This window comes from Coloeus monedula (assembly GCF_965178545.1).
Source record: "Coloeus monedula genome assembly, chromosome: 6".
NCBI classification, from domain to species: Eukaryota; Metazoa; Chordata; class Aves; order Passeriformes; family Corvidae; genus Coloeus; species Coloeus monedula.
In genome coordinates this window covers 52476789-52500519 of record NC_138786.1, presented here as the reverse complement: position 1 = coordinate 52500519, position 23731 = coordinate 52476789, and the positions used below count along the sequence as shown (strand labels likewise).

The window sequence follows — 23731 nt, the reverse complement described above, 5'->3', positions numbered from 1 at the left end:
CGGGAGGGGCGGGGCCTTCCGGCGGGCGGCAGCTCGGCCAATGGCGGCGGGGGGCGCAGAGAGGGCGGGGCCGGGCGGAGCCGCCGCCTCCCCACCGCGGGCAGTGGCGTCCGGCACGGGCTCGGGTGCGCCGCTCCCTCGGGCGAGGCAGGAGCGGCCGCTGGCGGGAGGTAAGGCGGGGCCTGCCCGGGCCCCCTCCCCTGCCTCAGCCCCTCGCCCCGGCGCGGCACGGGCCCTTCCCCTCAACCCTCCGGGCGGCGTCGCCTTGCCGCGCTCCGCTGCCTTCTGCCCCGCGGGAGGCGCCGCTCTTTCCGGACACCCCCTCCCGCCACCCCGGGGTGCGCTCCGCGGGCCTGGCCTTCTTCTGCGTGGCCGGTCCGGGCCTCCTTCCCCCGGGAGCTTCAGCCTGCGTTCCGGCTCGCCCTGGCCTTTCCCGCTGCCCGGCCGGAGGGGCCGGCGCGTCCCCCGGGTCCGCCGTGGGCGGGCCGGGTTCGTTCCAGCCCGGCCTGCGCGGGTTTCAAGTGAGCCAGGCGGCGGCATTGGCGTTCTCTCTTGCCTCATTCCTCCTCGAGAGGTTGATAGAAACGATAGTAAAGAAGATGGCTTAAAACTATTTTCCCCATGATGTAATTTTTTTTTTTTTTTAAATATGTGACACGGTTTGAATACGCCCTACTGCTACTTCAGCTTCCCGGAGAGCCTCCCATGCCTCCAGCTCTCGGGGTCTGGCTCAGGGGCGTCTTTGCGGGTGTGTGGCTCCTCAGAGTCCTCCTCTGGCTGTCGGGAAGAGTGCTCTGGTTTCTTTCCTTTCTTACCCCGTCTGCAGCCTGCTTGAGTAAAGGGGTGAAGCCTTTGGAGAAAGAAAGGGGGAGGGGTTAAAATTAGAATAAATCGTAAACTGGTTATCGACAGGGGTGTTACTCCTGTAACAGCCTCGGTGTTTCAGCCTTCCCCTATTGCTACAGCAGCTGCCTGTCCCATGATCCTTTCCTCTTCTTCCTTACCCAGCAACACTTGATTAGAGTTGCTTAAGCTGAGGCTGTGCTTTGCCTTTAGTTCTTAGCAAATTCCTAAATTTTGAATTTGGCATACAGTTTCTTACCCTACATTTATCTATCAGGACAAGCTCGGTTCTTCCTTTTGGAAGTTGTCCCTCACGGCTCAAAGATATTCTTGCCCTAAGCTTGGCATCTGCTCTTCTGGATGGACTTGTCCTTGGAACCTAAGCTTGCTCCTGAGATCAGGCTGAAAGTAGATTGTCTTTGTTCCTTCTAAGAGTATGTAATGTAAGCACCTGTCTATTCAAGTGACAGCTTTGTTCTCTGAAAATTGCTACAACGTTAGTTTAATGTCTCTCAGGTGTTTTCTGCTTTCAGTTGTTGGAAGCTCATAACTGTCATGTGAAACAAGTATTTTGTAGGTGAGTAAACAACTGTGGCATTCTGTATGTCCACTATCAGGTTCCTGGTACAAAATAGTAAGCCAGTGTACAAGTTGTTGGAGGGAAAGGCATGATGGGCTCAAAGGTGGGGGTGGCTTCCTGATATTTTTGCTCAATTAAGTAACTTAATATGATAGAGACTCAAGTATTCTGACTTGTGCCTTAATAAAGTTTTCAAGTTATGTTTAGCAGGGATTGAAGTATATATTGCAGTATGGTTGAAAACACACTCTTGGCATTGTGTGCCGAGAAATAGATTTAGGGTGTTGGGAGAAGAAATGCCACAAACCCCAAAATTGTAATCTGCATATCACTGTTTCCAGAGATGGCCTGATCTGTTGCTGAAATCAGATGTGCCTTGAAATAGAATTCTGGTTTCAGTATGGTACAGAAATTAAAAATAAACCATGTTATGGCTCTCTGCATGGAAAAGTGTACATCTTGATGATGTTCTCATTTTAATAAATCTATCTAGACATGTCTACTGTATCTATGTAATACTTCATCATAGTGGTGCTGATTCTATAGTTAATCTGATAAATTGGGTTGTTCTCAGCAAGTGAGTATTTCAGTGGTTTCTCTTTGAAAATAAAATAGAGGCTTTAAGGGTATTGGAAGTCTTGAGGGATCTGTATCTTTTCTACTAGGCTGTCATAGTGCTTGGTACATGAGACCTCATGATGCCTGTGGCTTAAGCTTTTGGAAGCCTGGTGGCTCTGTTAAATCTGCCCATGCTGATGGCTGAAGGCAGGGTGGCTTGCTTTTTTTCTCAATTAGGAGCTGTATTTTATAAAGTGAGGTTAATATTTTCTAAGTTAAGAACATTATTTAGGAACATGCAGGTAAAGAGAGTACCTAAGGGTTTTTAATTAATTCTGCTCTAAAGGAATTAGGAAAAAAGAGTTTGTGGGAGTCTTCAGGAGGAGCAAAATTCAAGCAAAGAAATAAATTTACAAAAGTGGGTTGGCAAATTGGTAGAGTTTATCAGCTTATTTTCTTCAAAGTGTAAGTATTTTTTCTTTTCTGATCAAATAGCTGTCTGAGGATCTGATTCAAGAGAGAGGCAAGGGAGTTAAGAGCTTGTTTCCTGTGGATAGTTAGTAAATTATCTTCCCTAGAAAGATCAGTAAGGTGTTGATAGTAAGAAGCACTCCATCTGCTTAAGAAAGCTTTAATGGGAGGTGAAGGGGTATAAGGACAAACCCATAGTAAATAATGTAATAGTTCTGAATTAGCAAGCTGATAAAAGTGAATTAAGAAACACATAGGGGTTTTTTGAGCTGTTCTCTTGGATATTGACCTTTTTTTTTTTTTTTTGCCCTTCAGCATTTTGTGCTACCTTCAAATTAATTAATAATTTCTTACCAGAAGTTTATATTTAATTCATGAGGCAGTCTTGTGCCTAATATCTAGCTAGGTTCAACTGGGTGTGGGGGGAGATAATGTCAAAATGACAGTACTTACTTTTTTTAGTAGATTAGTACTATGTGAAGCATCTGAAATCAGAATACTGGCAAGACAGTCTTCTTTGATTCTAAGTCTAAGAATAAATGTCTTTTGGAATTTGATTCCTAACAATTAGCTAAACTTGTTATAGTTGTTGTTTATTGTAGGTGTATCAAACAAATATTTAGCTAATTTTAGTAGCTTCTTTTGATATTATTTTGTAGATTGGCTTCTTCTCAGTATCACAGTAGTATTTATATACTGTCATTCTTTCCTTAACCTTACACTAAAATGGGATCAGCAAAGTTTTTTCTTTGCAGGGTAGATGTTTGCAGTGCATACAGCAGTGGTTCAGTCTTTCTCTTTTCCAGATGCTTTAGGCTTGTGCTCATGTTGGCAAACCTGTGGTGGTACAGCTTTTTTAGTAAAGCGGATTATTTTATTCTGACCATCCTTTGTCAGATAATTTTATAGAGACACTTCAGCTTCCTAGGTTTGGGTTTAGATGTCTAATAATGTTTTTAACCTAGACTATTACGTAAAACATGAGAAAGGGCCTCTCAAAGTGAAAAGTACAGCAGGAGTTCTTCATTGCTCCATAAAAATGCCCCATTAGCGTTGTCTGGCCTTAGTCTTGTGTATTTGGAGCTAGACTTTGTAGAGGCTTGTGTTTGTACAAATTCAGAGGCGAGTTCATGCCCAAGCGTGTTTTAACATTGCATTTTTGGTCTTGCCCTTCCTCTGCTTTAACCTTCTTTGCTCCCTTTTTCTGTTTTTAGCTGCTCTGCCCTACATTGCCTCTTGCTTGCATCTCTTCTAACAAATTACTATTCCAATTGCTCCATCTATCCATGTCCTTCCTTTACTACTTCCCATATTGTTCAGGTAGTCAGCTAATCCTTCTTTCTTTGACATAAGGAAGAATTAGAGCTGTATTCTTTCATTTCAGTTCTGGGTTCTGTGGCCAGGCCAGAGCAGCAGACCTGTCACTGCAGGGAGGATTCCGCCTGTATGTCTAGCCTGGGCTGAATCATGCACAGATGTGAATGACTCTGCTTGAGATCAGTTTTGTCTCCAGTCCTGGTGTTTGCAGGCTCTGAAGTTGGCCAGATGTAGGTAATACATAAAGCAGAAATGCAGGGAAAGACATGTTTCTGAGAATGTAGCTGCTAATATCCTATTAGGAATTAAAATACAATATAACTTGTAACTTGAGAGATCTTTTTACTCTTCAGAAGGATTTTCTGAGCCCAGTGTTAGAGTCTGTTATAAATTGGGGAATGACAGATTAGTATCCACTTCCTGGCTTATTTTGTTCTTGGGTATATTCCCAGTATCTCTGAAGGAGTTGGCTGCCCTGTCCTGGAAGTGCCTACAGCAGTGTTTGAACATGCTGTTTTCAACTACTGTTTTAATGTAGGCCAAAATTGTTTTTGTAATTAAAGATGGACTGTAAACTCTGTCAGTTCTATTTAGTTGCTTTTTGATTGTTTCTGTTAAGAGTGTGATAACCTGCACTGAAAGGAGGGGAGTCCATCTCTGGGGCTCTTATGTTAGCTGTCTGATTGTAGCCTTTTGCATGCAGATCAGTTTGCAGGTTGTGCTTTTTATATGTTTGTATATATTTTAGAATATGATAAATAGTGATGAAATTCTCTCAATAAAACTGTCTCTTACGTTGCAAATGCTGCCTGTGTTTCTCAGTTAATATTGCTTTGTCTTTAATGCTTTATAGCACTAGTGCCTAAAGTTTTCAAGTAGTGTTTCAGCAGAGTAGGAAGAGAATGTGATGTGTGGATTTCTACTTCCATGGAACCTATGTTACTGGTCCAGAACTTCGCGTATGCTGGGTCTTGCCTAGTATGCCTATTCTCATGCTAAGTTAAGGGAATATGAGTCACTTTGTGGGAAGGGGTTGGTGCCAACCAAGCATGAGGTGCAGGCTGTTTCCTGCCCTTGACAGGTCCTGTGGGGGTTGTCTTTGTGGCCTCTCTTAGAGGTGCTTGGTTATCTTCATTTGATGACTGTTTGTAGATGTAGCCACATAATAACTTCAAGAACTGAGAGAAGGAGATTTTGCATTTAAAAACTTTTTTATTGAAGTATTTCTGACAAGTACTTCTGAAAGACCTCTTTTTTGCAGGTTTGCCTCTAGGTAATTCAAATGAACAATGCCTTACTGTCTTCAATTATATAATTTGTGGAACTGTATGTCTACTTTGTCCCACTGCTCAAGTCATCAGTGAGGATGATAATCAGTGTTAGTCCCAGTGCTAATCCTTGGGGTATGCTGGTGTGACCAGCCTCCATTTGAACTTTGTGCACCACATCCTCTTGAATCCAGCAGTGCTGCTAGTTTTCAGTCCACCTCACTGTCCACTAATTTAGTTGGTAGTTCATTAGCTTGTCTGAGTATGTGATGTTAGATGTTGTTAAAAGCCTTACTGATGTAGAGATGAACAGCATCCCCTGCTCTCCCATCAAGGTTACTTGCTTCCACGGCTTCCCTCCACTCAGCGCTGGTGAGGCCACATCTGGAGTATAGTGTCCAGTTCCAAGCTGCCCAGTGTGAGAGGTGGAGTTACTGAAGAGAGGCCAGTGGAGAGCCGCTAAGCTGATTAAGGGACTTTCCTCATATGAAGAAAGGCGGGGAGAGCTGAGACAGTTTGGCCTAGAGAAGAGAAGGCTCAACAGGATCTTCTCAGTGTGTACAAATACCTGAAGGGGAGGGTGCAAAGAAGGCAGAGCCAGGTTTTTTTCGGGGGTACCCAGTGACAAGAAGTAACAGGCACAAACTGCAGCAGCAGATGTTCTCTCTGAGCATCAGGAAATACTTTTTTACTGTGAAAGTGACTGAGCGCTGTTTGGAGACTGGGTCTCCATTCTTTGAAATATTTAAAAGCTGTCTGGACATTGTTCTGGGCGGCTGGCTCTAGGTGACACTGCCTGAGCAGGGGGGGTTGAACAAGTCAGTCTCCAATGGTCCCTTTCAGTGTGAGATTTTTTTTTTAAAGTTTGTTTAAATGTTTGTATTCCTGATCCTATTTCACTAAAGGTAAGTCTTCCTTACATCAGATCTCAGGGCCTGGGATTCCTGAAGTCAAGTCTTGTCATTGAAGAAGACATGCAGTACCAGTCTTCTTTTCTGTGTCCTTTGTCACCCGGTTCCCTGTCTCCATTCAGCATCAGGCTCACACCTTGCCTTGTCTTCTCTTCCTTTAGCTCCCAATGCACCCGTAGAAGCCATTCTTACTGTCCTTCTTTTACTTTGTCCCTTGTCGGATTCTACTCAAGTGGGCTTTAGCTTTCCTGTCCCCACCCTTGCATGCTCAAACAGTGCTTTGATTTCTCCTGAGTAACCTGGCCACGCTTCCACCTCTTCTGTTTGTTTGAGTTTTGTCAGGAGTGTCTTTTCCATTCATGCAGACTTCTGGCCACCTTTGTTCAAGAGCATCTTGTCTGCTGATGCAGACCTGCCACCTTCACTTAACATTCTGCAAAAAGGGATGGAGCATTCCTGAGCTTGGAAGAAGTTATCATTGGAAGTCTTACCTCTTAAGATCTTAAAAATGATGGAGTAGTAGCGGAATGGTTTTATTTCCATCCTTCAGTTTTCAATTGTGTAGTCTTAGAAGAAGTGAAAGTAGTAAGCCACTAGAGTGTATTTTGTGAAACCATGCCTGAGACCAGATGCCTGCATTAACAAACACCGAGTTACCCTTGTGTATCAAATCTCTAGTTCCAGACAGTTATATGAGATTTGTTTTAGCATTTGATGTTACTTTCCCCCCCCCTAAATACAACAGAATACGATTTATCATTTTCAAAACTTATCATCCAAAAGTAGAAGGTGTTAGGCATATAGGTGATTTTGTTACATTTTTGATACCTGTACAGACAGCATTTCAGGGTTTGTCAAAATGGTTTTATTTTACTACTTTGATAGTCACTACACCTTATTCTGGTTTTAACATTGGTTTTTCCAGACTTTTACTGGGATATGATAAATTGTCACCAATATGCGCTTCCATTCTTTTGATATGTATCAGTTTTCTCAGTTCTTCAAAACCAGTGATAAAATGTTCAGATCTTCCAGTCTTAGCTGGTTCCCTGCACCTATTTACAGGTTTATTTATTCAGTTTTGTCAATTGAACCCTTGATACAAAAGCATTTCTTTAATGCATCTGCATAGTTTCTTTCTTGTTGAATATGTTACTCAGAAATAGCTACTGGCCTGTATCTAAAAGCCTGTGACCCATTTGTCCAGGGCTTAGTTTTTTACATAAACAAAACTGACTTTTCAAAATAGACTCAGAACCTTCTGGGTCTGTCTCCACTGCCTTGTACAGGCTGTGGTGTCTGGGTGGTCTGTGAGCTTCCAGGTGGCGTGGTTAGAGCTGCTGGTTTAGGGAAACTGGTGATGGACACATTTCAACAGTCTTGTTGTCGTACTCCATCTCTAACCTCTGTAAACCAGCAGCCATTCTATAATTCTATAACTACTGTTTCTCACTTTGGAGGGTAACTGCCTGTGTCTGGATATTCCTGGAATGTCTTGATGTTTGGATACTGTCATGGAGATACATATATATGTATATAGATAGATAGATATATTTAGATGTATCTTGCAACTGGACAATCTTTTCTTTGGAAACTGCCTTTTTCAAATGAAGTGGATCTTAACAGGAAGCTGAGCTGTGTGTGGATGAATTTCTTTGCTTCAGGAACTTTGTGTGCTGGGATAGTATTTTTAGACTTGTAGAAGGTAGTAAGGGTTGGCTGGTGAAGAAAGAAATGGCTGGTTACTTTGGATGACCACTTAGCGTTTCATTTTCCCCTTTGCTAACCAGAGTTGCATCAATAGCATATTAATATATTAACTCTCCTTAAAATAGAGAAGCATCCAGTCCCTCTGGAGTATGCTGCACCTGATTCTGTCAGTCAGGAGCAAGTAGAATGGATGTTGTCAGACCAATTTGAGAAGCTCTGTGTGCTGATGCAGTGAGTATGCTGATAGAACTGTAAAACTTAGAGTTGCAGAAAATGACTGTTGGGTTTTCTGTGGTTGTCAGATTCAGATTGTATCTATTCTCTGCCCTTATTTCCAAAAGTCAGCATTCAAGCAGTTTTTTGTTCCCAGCTGATGCTTGGGAACAGTAAGCTCTGTAAGGGCTCATGAAATAACAATTTTTGCATTTGTCAATGCCCTATTAGAAAATAGAATTCCTGTTTTCAAGACAATGACAGATAATTATGATTTTCTTCTGTCACTGTAGGATACCTGGCTTCTACAACCTGCTTCTCTGAATTACCAAGTCTTTGAGTCCATGCCTGAATATAAAAAACTGGCCTGTTGCACTTTGAGTTTGGGCACTTAGGAAAAAAAAAATGAATAGACTAATACAAAAATTGCTTGCTCTGTTCTGTGATGTCTGAGAGTTGGTCTTTAAGTGTTTTGAAGGTATAGTGTAGAGTTTCAGATAATGAGATGAACAGCCAAAAACTTTGCAAACTCTAGTAAACAGTGATCGTAGTCTTAAAGGCATGGTTTATGCCTAGTTTGATAGTGGGAAGTTAGTGTAATGATGCTGGTTTTATTTGTTGTACTGTGGTTTTACTGTAGCACTCCAAGACAGCGAAATTCTGTGCAACTTTGAGGAATATTTTACTGTTTTTGAGGAATATTTTACTGTCTCTAAAGATAAAGTTTTATCTTTTCCAGAAAACTCTTAAACAGCAGATCAGGTTAATAACAAAAAGCTGGTTTGAGCACATTTTTTTCAGAATTCTGTCCTGACAGTGTATGACATGTTGGCCTAAGGCCTAGGACACGAGCGGTCTAGTTTTGGAGAGTACTGCTGCTCCCAGAATGCATTTTTCTCTGGTGGATAGAGATTTAGCAGTATGACCTGCAGCAAGATACCAGGAGCAGCTACAATAGCCACGGTGTTTGTATTCAGTTCTCTCAGGAAGAATTACTTGGTCTGAGTGGAAGTCATCTCTATCTATCTACACATTTGTCAGACTAGTAGATAATGGTTCTATTTGTGGTAGCAGGAAACTTAGCTACAAGAACTGGGAATCATAGTAACACTAACAGCCAGTCTTGTCTGGAGTCATGCTGCTGCTTTTTCCCTCGTTTGACATTATATTCAGTGGGAACAAATTTTCTTTTTGGGCTGATGTATATAAGCTTCATCTTGCAAGTGTTGGAGGTGTGACTTGTTGGTTAATGCAAAGTTCAGTTCGTGGTCCTTTATGGCTGAAGGAGACCTGGCCGTGTTGCTGGTGAGGGACATGGGGCTCTCACTGTGGCAGCAGCACCTGAGGCTGCTGCTTGAACTGGATCCTTGCTGCAGTACAGGAAACCATGCAGGTCTTGGATGAGATGGAAGGTGTTGGGTCTCCAGAGGCCTGGGACTGTTGAAAGTCCAAGCTGCTGGAATCTGTGCAAGTGGATTATTTTTGCTGTCTGTGCACGAATGAGATAAGCCCAGGAAACTAGGAATGAAGGTACTTAGAAATAAGAACACTGAAATCTCAGTTTGGAGGGATCCGAGGCAAGACAAGCTCAGGCTTCCTAGAGTTTCATAGGGAGACTATAGAAATCTTTGCAGCTCTTTATCTGAACATTTTGAAATACTGCTTCTAGGGTCTGGTCAGCTCTACTCTGTGATTCAGTGCATGACTGGGGGTCAGAGGGATAGGTTGGTGACATGACTAGGGGTGTGCGCCAAATTAGGGCAGGAAAACAGATTCTCAGCAGGCATGTTAACAGTTTATTAGTATACTAGAGACAGTTACCTTGTGAAAACATGCTGGTCAATCTTTCTGCCTTAATACAGGGAGGAGAGCTTTGTTCAGAAAGTTATTTGGCCTTCCTAGGTGTTTTGGAACTGGAGTGGGCAATGTGCTTACTCTGTAATGTGTGTGCTAAAATAAACGTTTAAAATATTTCTTCTTCGGTCTGTGTTGTCACCTGCAAGCATACCAAAAAAAAAGTGCTGCCTAACAGTTCTCCCATCATTCTTCTCAATTGTGATGATTAAAATTCTGAGAAGCTGATGACAGTTTCAGTACTTTATGGTCTGCATACATTTTGTTTATTACTTTATCAAACATCTGAAAGCTCTGGGATGAAGCCAAGTTACACTTAATACTGCTGTGTCTTTCTTGTTCCTTAGAGCCCAGTAAATGTGTATATTAAAAGCTTCTTTATTTCAAACCACTGCAGTGTTTGAGTAAACATGGAGGAGACTGTAAGGTCTCAAGTTGCCAACTATGAATGCCAGATATAAAGGGGCTTGAAAGAATATGCTACTTTATTTTCAAGGTCTAGAATAAAAACTTCGGAAAACTGCCAGTTTTTCACCTGAAACTTCTAGACATCTTCTAAAATAATCACCATTTTAACCACTAGCTAGGGAGTGGGCTTAAGGCAAGTGGGTTTGGAAGACTTTCTGACATTTGTTAAGCCCTCAATTACATCACTTATCAGGCATTCACTGCAGAAATTTTTTTTTCAATGTTCATAGCTCTTAAATGTTGCCAGAGGTTCCTCGCCCAACTGTCAAAATAGTACTCTTTTGGGATTTAGAAATGTGGAGTGCTTGGTCTGCCCCGGGTGGTTTCTGAGGACACTAAAATTGCAGGGAATTGAAGTGTAATCGTAACTGGGCTTGAGGGCTGTGATCCCTTCTGTAAGGGTTTGCCAGCAAAAGAAGCAGTTCTGTAATAAATGTACTGGTAAAATGTTTCTTTTAAGCTATTAAAGAGCATCCCCAGAGTATTTCTTATCAATTGCATTGCTATAAATCTGTGCACTGCTACGATTTATACATTGGCAACCATTGTACAACCTTGCTATTTAACAAGGCACTCAACTCTCCTGAAATTTCACATGGATATATATGGAATGAATGACAGTAATGCTCATTCATTATTTCCATGAATGGCCAGCGATAGACTTTTATATATATGTTTACAATGAGTTGATGTCACTCTGCACCCAGAGCAGGAAGGCAGGCAGGTGTACCCTCTGTGTGGGTAAAGAACAGCACGTTCTCATGGAGGTGCAGTGCCACTCCAAACTTTTTGCCTCCATACAACTATGATTCTATTTCAATATGTGCTGTCAGGTGTCCTTCAGAAGTGTACAAGGTGCACTGTATAATTTAACAGCAAGCCCATTAACTATTCCCACATCTTGGAAAGGTTAAGGAAAGGTACACAAATACCCCCTGGAATTCTCCAAACTTGTCTTTCCCTTGTTCACACTAGTTTGTTCTGTGGTTCTTGGCTGCAGTCTGGAAGCCCTGGGCATTCAATAAATACTTCTGGACCATGTTTTGTTTGTTGTGGTCTGATAGTGATCGTAAGCTCTCCTGGTCAGGGTGAAGTGCCACCAGTACCACCTCTGACTACATCTTTAAGGAATTCGTCTGCTGCAGAAGCTTAATGGAACAGCTGTGCTTCATACTCTTAGCTAGAAAAAAATGCAGCAATTACTTAAAAACTGCTTAGATTCCCTTCTTTAAGGACAGGGTATTCCAGGAAGCAACATGAAACTGTAGCTGCATTCAGATATTTATAATTTCAAGCACAATTTAATTGTGCACACTGGGTAGTGTCAATTCAGTGTCCAAATATAGACACTTAAGTGGTTTTTTGTTTCCAGCAGTGGTATTGAAACACTCAGCCAATTTAGGTTGGTACAAGACATGAATGTATAATGAAACTTTTTGAGGGCAAGAATTGTGCATGTTGCCACATAGCCTAGAACAAGTCTTAAAGCTTGTAGAAACTTGTTTTCTGCACTGGATATCATCTTTCCTCCCTCCTTTTCATTAGCGTGATTTGCAAGACGTTTTTTGTAATTTTGTGTACATATTGCAAGGACTCTGTGGGTAGTAAGCTCTTTCAGTGAAAGGTGTGTGATGTATCTGATGTATGGTTACATCTGCATCACCTGGCTGCTTGGAGGAGTAACTTCAGCATGTGAATTAGTTACACTGGAAGGGCCCAAGGACTGTGGCTGTCCCTTTATAGGACATGCTGCCTATGCTGAGACTGGAGATGTGGTTTGTCAGTATGATGGTCCTACATAATTATCTAATTGGAAGGCAGCAGTGTAGGAGGCAATAGTAAATCATATTGGAGTTGCTGTATGTGTGGAAAGCAGAGGGTAGGCAAAGGTGTTAAGGCAAAAACTAAGCTGAACTCAGAGGAGAATTTTTCAGTGCATAGCAATAATTGTGGGCCCAATTGCTACTAGGTTGCTTGAGCATTCCACTTAGGTGGAATTATTGTTGCAATTAAACAGTAGTCCTTGGCATTAAATATCCTCATCTTTAAATCTCTTCCTTTGAGACAATTCAGTTAATTGGAATATATGTTATTGCCTAGTTATGTGTTACTTACACTATTGACTATAATGCAATTAAAAAAGAACTTTAAAAAGTCTACATAATGATACCCAAGAATTTTTTTTTGCTATTCAGCCAGGCTTTGTTCCTTCTGCTCTAGCTGTTATGTGAAGCAGCTCACAGTAAATATATAGTGATATATATCAATATGCATCCATCTTTTCTGTGCATTCTAGAGAATTTGAAAAAAAAAAAAGGGTGGTACACATGCACTTTTTTTTTTTAGTAACACAAATGGAGGAATGGGTTAAATTTTTATTATCTTTCCCCCATTTAAAGAGGTGCTGCCTCTTTTTTGGTGGTTAAAATTACTATGATTCTTGCTGACCAAGACACAGCCATGCGAAATGTACATTTTGGGTTAAAAAACAACTCCCATGGAAATATATGCTTGGATAGCATAATCCTGAAGTCCTAATTGCATGCAAGGCCTTGCCAAAATCTCAAAGCATGTTAGCTGTCTTGAACATGGCAGAACTTCTGCTCTTAGCTGTTCACTCTGGAGCAATGTATTGAGTGTTGCAGTGTTCTGTTGCACCTCTGTTAATGTAGTGTTGTTTAATTTTAACTCATGCCTTCATAGTCATCAGCGGTGACTAATTTTTTTTACTTCTGTTACTTAGTCTGACTAAGCAAAATACAGGTGATGGAAGGTCCTAGTTTTTGATCTTGTTAGTCATCACTGATGTTGATATTTCCATGAAGACACTTGGTAAATGTGCCAGCATGGGCAAGGAGTTGTGGTCTGAAATGATATGCTGAAGTGATTTTGAGCCTTGTTGGCACATTGCAATGGCAAGTAGAACAGGTTGTGTTAAGCCATCACAGGACCTATTTTTGAAATTTGTGGAATATTTAGATCTTTACAAAGCTGCTTAAATACAGCAAAGGTAACGCATAATTACTAGTTCTTGTCTTAGCATATGAACACTTTTACTTAAGCATTGTGTAGTATGTATGTGCACAGGATTACAGGTAAAATCAAAGTAGCTTTTTAACTGTAAGTCTGGTGTAGCTATGACATACTGGCTAATAAATATTTTGGGCCATATTAACATTTCTGTATTTATGGTTTTACCATTTGGGAAGTTTCCTTATGTGAGCATAAGATCTTGGCAACAACTAATCTTATTTGTTTTGTAGACTAAACTTTTTCAAAGTTTCTTCTATATGTTGAGGGTGTTTCTTCTGGGATTACACTGTCACAGCAAACAGCTATTCCAGGATGAAACATGTAAGTAGTGTTCTCACAGGCAATCAAAATGTATTTTACATCTGGACTTGTTGAAGCACTTGTCAATCATGTGACTGTCTTGTGCCTTAGTAAACAGCCCAGATGTAGAATTAAGTAAAAAGATGGTCTAGCTGAAAAACAGATGTGTTGCAAGAACTGGATTTTTCTGAATAAGTAAAAAAGCAAAAATGTTGTCTGACAATATATTTTAAATTCACTTAGTTGATGTTAACTGTTTTTAAAGCAATGCCATGCATATACTGTAATTGTACTCAAACCCATCCTGTAGGAAGAGAAAGCATTCATTTGGAGGCATTAAGAATATAGACATACATTTCTAAGGATTTTTTTGCCACTAAGTTCTTTTCATTAGTGAAGACATTTTCTGTATTAGTCTTTATTTTTTTTCCCCGTTGGGGAAAAGTTTATTCCTAATCAGTTATATTTATTTAGATGATTGTACTTTTCATATGGTACTGTGTCTGCTTAAAAGAACAGCAAAGCTTACAACCTCTGGTGTGGTAGATTCCTTGAAGAAAATAGATGCATGTTAGAAGCAAGTATCGCAGAGAGGGGAGACAGAGGTAAATGGTACCTACCTCCTGAAGGGAATAAAATCCATTGGCTAAGTGATTGTGAAAGATGAGAAAAGGTGTGGGAATGAATTAACTGAATCAAAAGACATGAGGCTTTCAAAGACTTTTTCTCAGGAAGACTGTTCTTGTTAAGAAGTGATGGTGACAACCTATTTAATTTGCTTTACTTGAGAGAGGAAATGTTCAGAGTCCTATTGCAAATAGATCATGTGGTTAAATCAGGGCTTTGAAAAGAAAATAAAACTGAGTTTGTGTTTGAAGTAGGTGAAGCTGCCCTGGGTGATTTCACAGGCCTCCTGAAGAAGGGAAGCGTACTACCCTGCAGCTTGGGCCGCAAGAAGCAGCATGAACATATTGGAGAAAATCCCTCTGTCCTGCTTTTCCTGTAGGTCTCTAAATAGCATTCTCTTGGTTGCTGTCACTGTTACTTTTCCTCTGGTACATGACAGGCTGAGGAGAGAAGAGAAATAAAGCCTATGGTAAGGATGAAAACTGTAGGCTTTACAAAGAAACAGAGCAGAGCAACTTCTTACTATTAATCCAGGAGATGGTGGATGCTGTTCAGTGCAGTTCTTTATAGATGGGAAGATACAAGGGAATGGAGTGAGTGTTTTTTAATCAAGATGATTGTGGAGGAAGACCTGTGACTTTGGGGGGTCTTGAATCCAGGAAGCAGACACTAGAAAAGGAGAGGGCAATGGTAAGCAGAACCTCATAAGATGGAACTGGAAAAAACCTGCAGTGTGTAACCAATATATGTGTGTTCTAGGATCTCCCTCTTCCTGCAAAACATGCGTATCTGCAGCTGTGGGTTGCTACCTGGAGATGGCTTTCTTGACTTGATGTTCAAGTGAAAAGCCTAAACATGGTGGCCTATATTTTATATAGAAGAGAGTATACAGATTAACTAGCAAGAAGGGACTGCATTTGAGGGGTGCAAGTTGTTTGGGGAGAGCAGAAGATCCTAGGGCACTCCGTGTTAGTTGTGCTGTGCATTGGACTCTTTCTGAGTACAGCGTCTTGCCACAAGGAGCATGTGTATCAAAGCTAGCTCTTCAGGGAAATTGTGTGGGTTATGGCTAAGGGAAACATAAATTCATATTGTATTTTAAGTGGAATGCAATCATAAGTGGAAAAAATATGGGCTTTTCTATTATTAGTCTTATTAGTGCTTTCTTTAGGTCATTTTTGTCAACATTGTCATCAATGTTACAGAAATACTTCAGATCCTGTTTAAAAAAATAGGCTGCCTTGTTATTATTACTCTATATAATCACAGAAGGTCCAACTTCCAAAAGAGCTTGCAACTTAAACAGAAGAACAGAGACATGCTGGAGAAAGAAAATACACAAAGACAGTGAACTGCAATGACATTTGTGTTTAGAACAGCTTTTGGGGCAAGTTTGTAGAAGAAGTGGAAGAAAAAGGAAAAGGCAGTCATAGGAGAAGAGAAGAGAATGAATAGCAAGAAGAGGAGGGGTGGAGTACATCAAAGGTGAGAGAGCTGGGGGGAAAGGGATTGAATCAGTAACTAATTAGTCATTTATTTAGTGGGTACATTTAGATTAATACCTTAGGAGTGATGAGAATGTTAATGTGGTTTCCAAGTGACATGATGTAGGTGGTTTACACAAGAAAACATAGCATTCATTGTAAATGTATAAGCTGAATTTTTCTTAAAGATCACAGATCTCTTCCTCCACCCACACTGTTCTTACACTTCTTGATTTCATCTATTTGCTATAAAATGTATTTATCTTTTTAGCCACAGTCATAAGATTCAAGTTTAGGAGAAAAAGCGGAACTTGATCAGTGGAAGCAAAAGATCACATTCTGCATAAAACTGGTCATAGCAAGTGTAAAATTGTGTTCTCCTACATACAGATTGGAGAACTCCTGTCAGTTTCCTAGAAGCATTAAGCTTGTCCTTTAAGACCCTGGCTTCTTAACATATGTTGATATAAGAGATGATACACTTCCCTCTCTGAAGCAGAGGGGAAAAGGACTTAGGCTAGGCAATCAAACTAGAAAAAGAAACTGCAAGCCTCATTTGTGTGCATCCCACTCATCTGTCCCCCCTTTTGATGCAGCCAAGGAACATATCCCACGGCCACCTACTATACTCACCTCTCCTTGCTCTTTGCATGGCTTGAGAATTCCCTTGTGTTCTCCTTGTCTGCCCTTGTTTACCCGTATGTGTCCTTCTAATACAGATTCTAGATCTGCACCCCTCTGCCATCTGTGCCCATATGTGCCAAGTAGATGCATGGAGTGGTAGCTATTATGTAATAATGAGAACATAATATAATTAGCATCTACAAGGATCTGAATTAAAGAAGATACAATGTTAAGATATTGCACTGAAATGTACTGAGTCCTTGAAGCAAAGTTAAACTTGAAGAGGTAACTCTTGCTGTGGGAATTCCTAACTTGGTTGGTATTATGAAGGCCTGGCAAATTTTTGGGTAGCTGGTTTAGTACTCTGTAAAGTAAAAAGTAATAGCTGAAGCAAATAAGGCTTGTCAGTTCTCACTGCAGCTCAGTTCATCCTGCTTCACCCATCACCTTATTGGGTGTTTTAATCAGCTTTGATGGAGTGGGAGTACTCTAACAGAACCTGACCTGCTCACTAGAGGAAAAGCTGTGTTGGGAATAGTTCACCTTCTTGACCTGTTGGTTAGTTAGTGACCACGTGTGCTGGTGGTTTTGCCCAACATGCACACTTATATTGAAATCTGCAAAAGAAGATGCTGCCTGGCTCGTGTGGTCGTGTCGGGAGAGAACAGAAAGCAATGTGAAGTCCTGAAAGAGATGAGGAGGGTGACAGAGCACTGCAGGGGTTTTGAGGCTATTGGCAAAGAAAGCGAGATACTCATCCAGAAGAAATCAGACTCCGTATAGTCTGCATCATGTAGGATAATTTTTTTAAAACCAGCACAGTTAAAAATTAACATAGTGTTTGCTTAGCGCAATGATCATTTTCACAGTTTTGTAACAAAGGCTGCAAACTTGTATTTTCACCCAGTCAGAGAGAAGGAGAGGTAGGTGTCTCTACAGTGCTTAAGGATAGATTTTACAATTTTTTTTCCTATCAAAGCTGACTGCAGCTCTGTGTAGCACTGCAGTGAACTTCTTGGTTGTCATGTGAATGTGAAAAGCTGGGGGGGTTTGTTAATGATTAAATGGATTTTTTTTTCTGACCTATTATTTGGCAAGATCTATATTTTATCATGCTAGCTTGGCATTGCTTCCATAAGGAAATGTGGTCCTGTGATGAAGTCAAATTCTCTAATACCATAAGTACTTGGTTTCTTAAATAAAATGCTAAAGCAATCATGGGTTTTTTTCTAATAAAACAACAAAAATGCTTTCACTTGTTGGCAGTTCTTTAGTACTTCTGGGGTTTTGTGCAGACTTCTCATGGTTACCTTCTAAAGCTGTGAACATGCTCACTTCTTAAAGATGTAAGTAAAGAGGAGGCATATTTTACAGCTCATTAAAATATTATTTTTGTGTGTGATGTGGAAACCAGTTCAAAGTCTGACCCCACACAACTGCTCTTTGATAGCAGTATTGGAGAGGGGAGATGGATCATTTACACCCCTCACTGCCAGTTTTGGCATGATTCTTTTTGTCAGCCAGCTGATACACTATATTTGGAAATGTGGCTGTGTTCTGTATTACTAAGGTTATTCATCATTGCTGTCAGTGTACTCGCTCTTTGGAGAATGCTTTCAGGAATTTTCAACAGTGTTCATATGAAAGAAAACATGGCATAGTACTTAAAAGCTATTCACCACAATACAGCCAGAAAACCAAACGCAAAAAACCCCACCTGAATCACTTTTCCACTGAAATGTGTGCTGCTTCTTCAGATGTTCATAAAGTTTGTGGTTCATCTGAAGGATTTTTTGTTTCTCTCCACTTAGTGCAGCTATATTTTTTATACATATATATATACACACACATATATATTTTTTTATATGTATTTATTGCTGGTTCTGTTGTCATGCAGGTACTGGAAAACACCTATTTTTTTTCATTGCTATGTCAAAAAGAGGGTTCATGCTTTATTTCTTTCTGAACAATAGTTTTAGTCACTTGCAAAAAAAAGATACTTTTTATCTGAAATTTTATTTCAAATGGAAAATATACTGGTTTTTTTTCCTGATGTTACAAATATTTCTTGGAATTCTGGGATTTTTTTTGAATTGAAATTTAACTCTAAAATCTGTTTCATGAACTGAATTACAAAAGGTAGTTTCACAAAGGAAACACACTTCTTCCATATTGGGTCTCTTGCTATCGTTACAACTCATCATTTGCTGGTTAAATACAGCAGAGCACTGCTCAACTAAACTCTCTCTTTTTCCAAATGTGAAATTGGATTAAGGTTTCTGTTAGATTTCAGAAGTTTTGAAAAACTTTTCATAAGCTATTTTTATATTATATATTTTATGAAATATAATGTGTGATTTTTTTAATGGTACATAGACTTCACTGTGCTGGTATTTGGAATACATTTTCTAGACAGCTATGTATAGCAGCAAATCCTTTCAAATTATGACTTACTAAACAATACAGCTGTCAGATGCATTAGGTTTTAAATAGTTGTATATGTTTCATGTAACTGAGCAGTGAATGAAGCTAAGTATGTAGGAAGTAGAAACATGGTTTTTTGATTAGGAATTGGATCAAAAAAGTACAGTTTTGATCAAGGTAGATGATTCCTTAAAAGGAAATACTTCCTTAACCAGATATCTCAAGATATCAGTCTGACGGTTTTGCTTTTTTTGTGAGTGAGAGAGACTTGCTGATTTAATCATGCATGCAGAATATTTTCTCTGTAGAAATTGTGATGACTAAGAAGCAATAGTTAGACAGGATGCATGTATCAAAGGAGAGAGCAGAGATACTTAGCTTATTTCATATTCATATGCTGGTAGCAGTGTACTGAAAAAATGCATTTCTGATTATGGTGCCATCAATCTTAGAGTTGTGTTCAGTGAACTTGGTTTTTTTCTATGGTATGTTTGCTGTGCGTTATTTGAACATTAGTAGTAGCTGAGACAGATCTTGTATTAGCCTTGAATTTCTTACTTGTGTAGGCCAGATTTCAGCTAGATTTTTGGGTTTGGCCTCTGAAACAATATTCATCCAGGATAGTAATACAAATACAAAGCATTGTTCAAATTTTCCTTTTCATTGTATTTGGGAAGCTGAAGTTCACATCGTCTGAAATGAGCTTTATCTTTAGACATAATTCTTGGCAATACTTTCATTGGAATAATGGATTCTTGCTACGAACATGTTTCATAGAAGGAAAAATTCAAAAATTAGTGCTGACTGTGTACCATATTTGAACACCTTCATGTATTGCTGTATTGTTCTGAATCCATGGTGGCACTTTTCATGTCTCCGTGTATAATATGTGCACAGGTTTTTTTTTTGTTTTTTTCTCATAAATTTACTGATGGATGTTTATATTTCAAGCAGATTCTTCCTCTCAATACAACTTACAAAAAAAGTAATGGAAAGAAAAAAGCCTGCAGTATATTAGCAGTTGTTTATACAGAACATCTGCTAAGATTGTTTTTCCCCAATTGATTGATTGATTAGCTTGCTTCATTCTTGGAAATGAGAAACCAAAATCCTTCAAAATATTTTCATTTGCTCAACCTACATATCTTAATACTTATGAGCATCTTGCTATAAACTATAGGTTATAATTTATAACTTTTATCATGAAATACATACTGTGTGAGTGCTTTAATTTTCTGATGATTCTAAAGATGCAAGGAATTGTGCTTAGAGGGAATGTAGAAAACATTTGTATGAATCAACACAGAACTGTGTTGTTCTTGCTCTTAAGATTTTGGACTCCATCTCCAAACCTGCTGTTAGATCCATTACCGACCCATCTGACTTGATTTTTCTTAAGAGCAGAATAGTCTAAAATAAATGTACCAGGATGGCTGTGGGGGAGGGAAGCACTCAAGTGAATAGGTGATGTGCAGATAAAGTCTTTGTGAAGGATATGTACCATGAGAAAACTACTGAGGGGTAAAGAAAAGCACAAACCAGAAGGAAAGACTGTATAATGGGAAGACCATGAAAATAAACTCTTAAGTTCCATTTTTGTTGGTATTGTTATTTTTTATCTTTGTCTCACACTGCATTATGGCAGGTTGACCTTTTATATTGATCCTGTTTCCAATTTGTATTATTATAAATTCAGCACAGATTTCATAATGAGCATTACTGCCTCCTTCATCTGAGCTGAAAAATATTAAGAAATCTCATATCGAATGTAACTGTTTGTGGTAGAACACCACCTTTCAAGAGGATGTCCAGTGTTCATTCACAAACATCAAGAGATGTGATCAGACAGTGATTCTCACATTGAATCTGTGGGATTTCTCCTTACCAGCTGCATGTGTGGGCTTTTCATGGTAGAAATTGTATTGGGAAAGTAAATTTTGCAACTCGAGGGGAACTCATAAAATTAAGCAGCACAGGTGGGTTGTTTGAGCCTCTGACATCTATCTGTCAGAGACTGCTAAAATCAGGGGCTGTGGATATGCCCCAGGACTTCCCAGTTTCTGGATACTCAGAGTTAGTCTTGTTCTTGTGCTGTGTTTAATGTCAGAAGATGAAAGACTCAGTTTCTTTGCCTTCCCTTTGGAAAAAACCTTATAGTTTTGCCTTACCTTTTTCCCCCTGTTTTATAAGGTATTGTTTTTCAGTCAGTTTTGAGCTCCTTTAATTTTGAGTTAATAAGTTAGCTATGTTAACTTAGCTTGCTTCCTGATCATTCAAAGTTACTATTTAAAATAAACCTTGGGTTTGGTAGTTTCTTGTTCTCTCTAATCTTAACGGAAAAGGAAAGCAGCCAGATTATGTACCTTTCCCACTAGAATTTTCAGCAGCAATATAGCATTGCGGTATTAATATCAGTTGCCAAAGAACAAAACTTTTTGGTAGCATTTGAGAGGAAACGTTTAATTTTGGGCCAGCTAGCTACACTGGCCAAGGATAAAATGGTTCCTTTTATATATACACAATCCTCAGAACATTTTTTGTTTGAACATGATTTTTAGCATTTTATGGATTTTATTGTGCAATGTGTTGTAACTTAAAGCTGCTGTGGCTGTGGTGATTTTGATGACTTAGGCAGATGTTTGAAATCTTTCAGATGTCCAGAGCTGTGGACATGACTGTCCCACTCCCATCTCACTGCAAAGTAACTGGACATAGAATCTTCTATGCTGTACAGGAAGATATTATTTACTGTATAGACTACGTATAGATATGGAAACTTCAGTTGCAATAACATGTGAAATTGTAGGAAAAAAAGTAGATCTGGAGATTGAGAGGCTCCATTTTCTGCTTTAGCTTCAAAGTTAAATCAGGTTGCTTAGGGCCTTGCCAAGTCAAATTTTTTAATTCTCCAAGGTTGCTTGGAGATGCTGTTAAATCTTCATCCTATTCAGTGCTCAACCATCCTCATGGTGAGGAGTTTCCTTATGTCTATGGGGAATTTCCTTTGAGGCATTGTGTGTCTGTTGTCTGTTGAGTTTTTGCTGTGTTTTCCAAGAAGAATCTGCCTCCACCTGTTGTATAATTCCCTGTCACATAGGTGAGGGCAGTAGTGGACTCCTTTTCATCTCCAGACTGAACAAATGATGTCTTTCATCTCACATGTTAGCCTTTTTAGTGGCCTTCCTCTGGATGTGCTCCAGTTAGCCAGTACCTCCTGTGCTGTGTGGCCCAAAGCTGCAGTACTGGAAATGTGGCCTCACCAGTGCAAGCAGAGGGGAATAATTGCTTCCCTTGACCTGCTGTTTATGCTCTTGCTTATGTAGCTCAAACTGCAGTTAGTTTTCACTGGTTTAGGGGTGCACTGCTGGCTTTTGTTGAACTTGCTGTCTCCTAGAGTCTCCAAGTCCTGTTCTGCAGAGCTGCTGCTGGTCCAGTCTGCATCATGCTGTATATGATCTTTTCCTTCCTAAATGCAGGATACTTTACCTTTGTCTTTGTATAACTTAACAAGGTCACTTCTGGCTTCTTCTTCCGGTTAGTTGAGATCCTTCTGAATGCTGGTCCTGCCCTCCAGCATGTTGACTGCTTTTCCCATTTTATATCATCTGTAAATGTGCTGAGGATCCTTTGTGTCCTAGCATCCAAATCTGGTGGTGTTGGCCAGTATCGACTACTGAGAAATACTGTACCTAATCAGTTAGCATGAAGGATTGTGGACCAGAACTCTTTGAACTTCATGATTCAAGGAATTTTTTTGCCTGCCTATTCAGTCCATGTCCCCTCAGTTTGACAACTGGGCTGCTATGGAAGATAGTGTTAAAAACCTTGCATAAGTCAAAGCACTGGCCCATGAAGCCACTTACCCTTCTGCTTAAGGCAGTCCATGGTTTGCCTTTAGAAGTCTGTTTTCTGATCCCAATCACATTTATGTCTGTCATGCCTGGAAATAACTTCCTTTTAGAACTCTACGTTTTGTACAGGAAATGAGGTGAGACTCACTACTTCCTAGTTCCCTGCATCTGTTATTCTCTCCTGCCTCCACCTTGCCTTTCAGTTGGATTTTGTTTGATTTTAAGTTACTGGTTTCTTGTCATGAGCAATTGCCATGGCTCTTCAAAGATGGTAGCCAGCAGCCTTCCAGAGACATCAACTAGCTTTTTCAGTACTTTGGATGTTTTCCATCTAGTCCTATGTACTTGTGTAGGTCCAACTTACCTAGATAGTCTTTTGACTTGATAGCTCCTCTCCCTCAAACTTTGCTGCTAGATGCAGAAACAAGGTAAACCTGGTAGTAGCCCTTGCCAGTAAAGCCCGTGCCCAAAGTGTTGGGTACCTCAACTTTTTCTGTACCTTTCGTCACTAGGCTGCTTCCTGATTTAGCTGCTGAATTCCACTTTCCCCAGTATGTCTTCCACTCATGTTAAAAGCTTTTCTTCCTGCCCTTCACATCCATCTTCGATATCGGCTCCAAACAAGCTTTGGCCTCCCTCCTTCAGTCTCTGCTTGCCCAGACAGTGCATCTATATTCTCCTGCAGATGCCTGTCCCCACTTCCACTTTACATATGTTTCTGTTTCATTTGAGCTCTGTCAGTGAGAAGTCCTGTGTACAGTCAGCTGGCCTCCTGCTGTGCCTTCTGTTTTTCTTTCATGTTGGGAAGGCTTGTTTTGTGCTCAGAGAAGAGAGTTCAGGAAGATGACTGGCTGTCATGGACCCCTTTGTAGCTTCCAGGTCATTCTGCTTACCATTCCCTGATCAAGCCCCAGCTCTGTCTATTGTAGTGAGTCCAGAGTCTTTAGTCTGCTTTTTCCCTTCCTTTCTTTTTTCAAGACTTACACTACGATTTCACAATTACTGCATCCAAGGCAGTTGGCTGTCTCATGCATGAGCAGTTCTTCCTTATTCATGAGTACCATATCCTGCACAGCCGCTCCCCTAGAAGCCTGTTCAGTGCCAGCATCAGAAATTGCTCCCAGTGCATGTGAGAAATTCCCTGGATATTTCACACCTTACTACACTGCTCTTCCAGGGGGCGTTGTGTGATTTA

General features: G+C 40.2%; 1 protein-coding gene across 2 annotated transcripts in view; it reads left to right on the top strand.

The window, feature by feature from the left end:
- The first annotated feature begins 59 nt into the window (after positions 1-59).
- Positions 60-23731, top strand: part of SETD3 (SET domain containing 3, actin N3(tau)-histidine methyltransferase) — a 62199-nt gene continuing 38527 nt past the window's right edge. Inside the window, exon 1 of one of the 2 annotated variants that reach the window (XM_082282744.1) lies at positions 60-170. The gene's annotated coding sequence lies outside the window, so the exon portion shown is untranslated. Of the gene's footprint in view, positions 171-1401; positions 1421-23731 lie in introns of those variants that run through there. The other variant, XM_082282743.1, reaches the window with a different exon arrangement.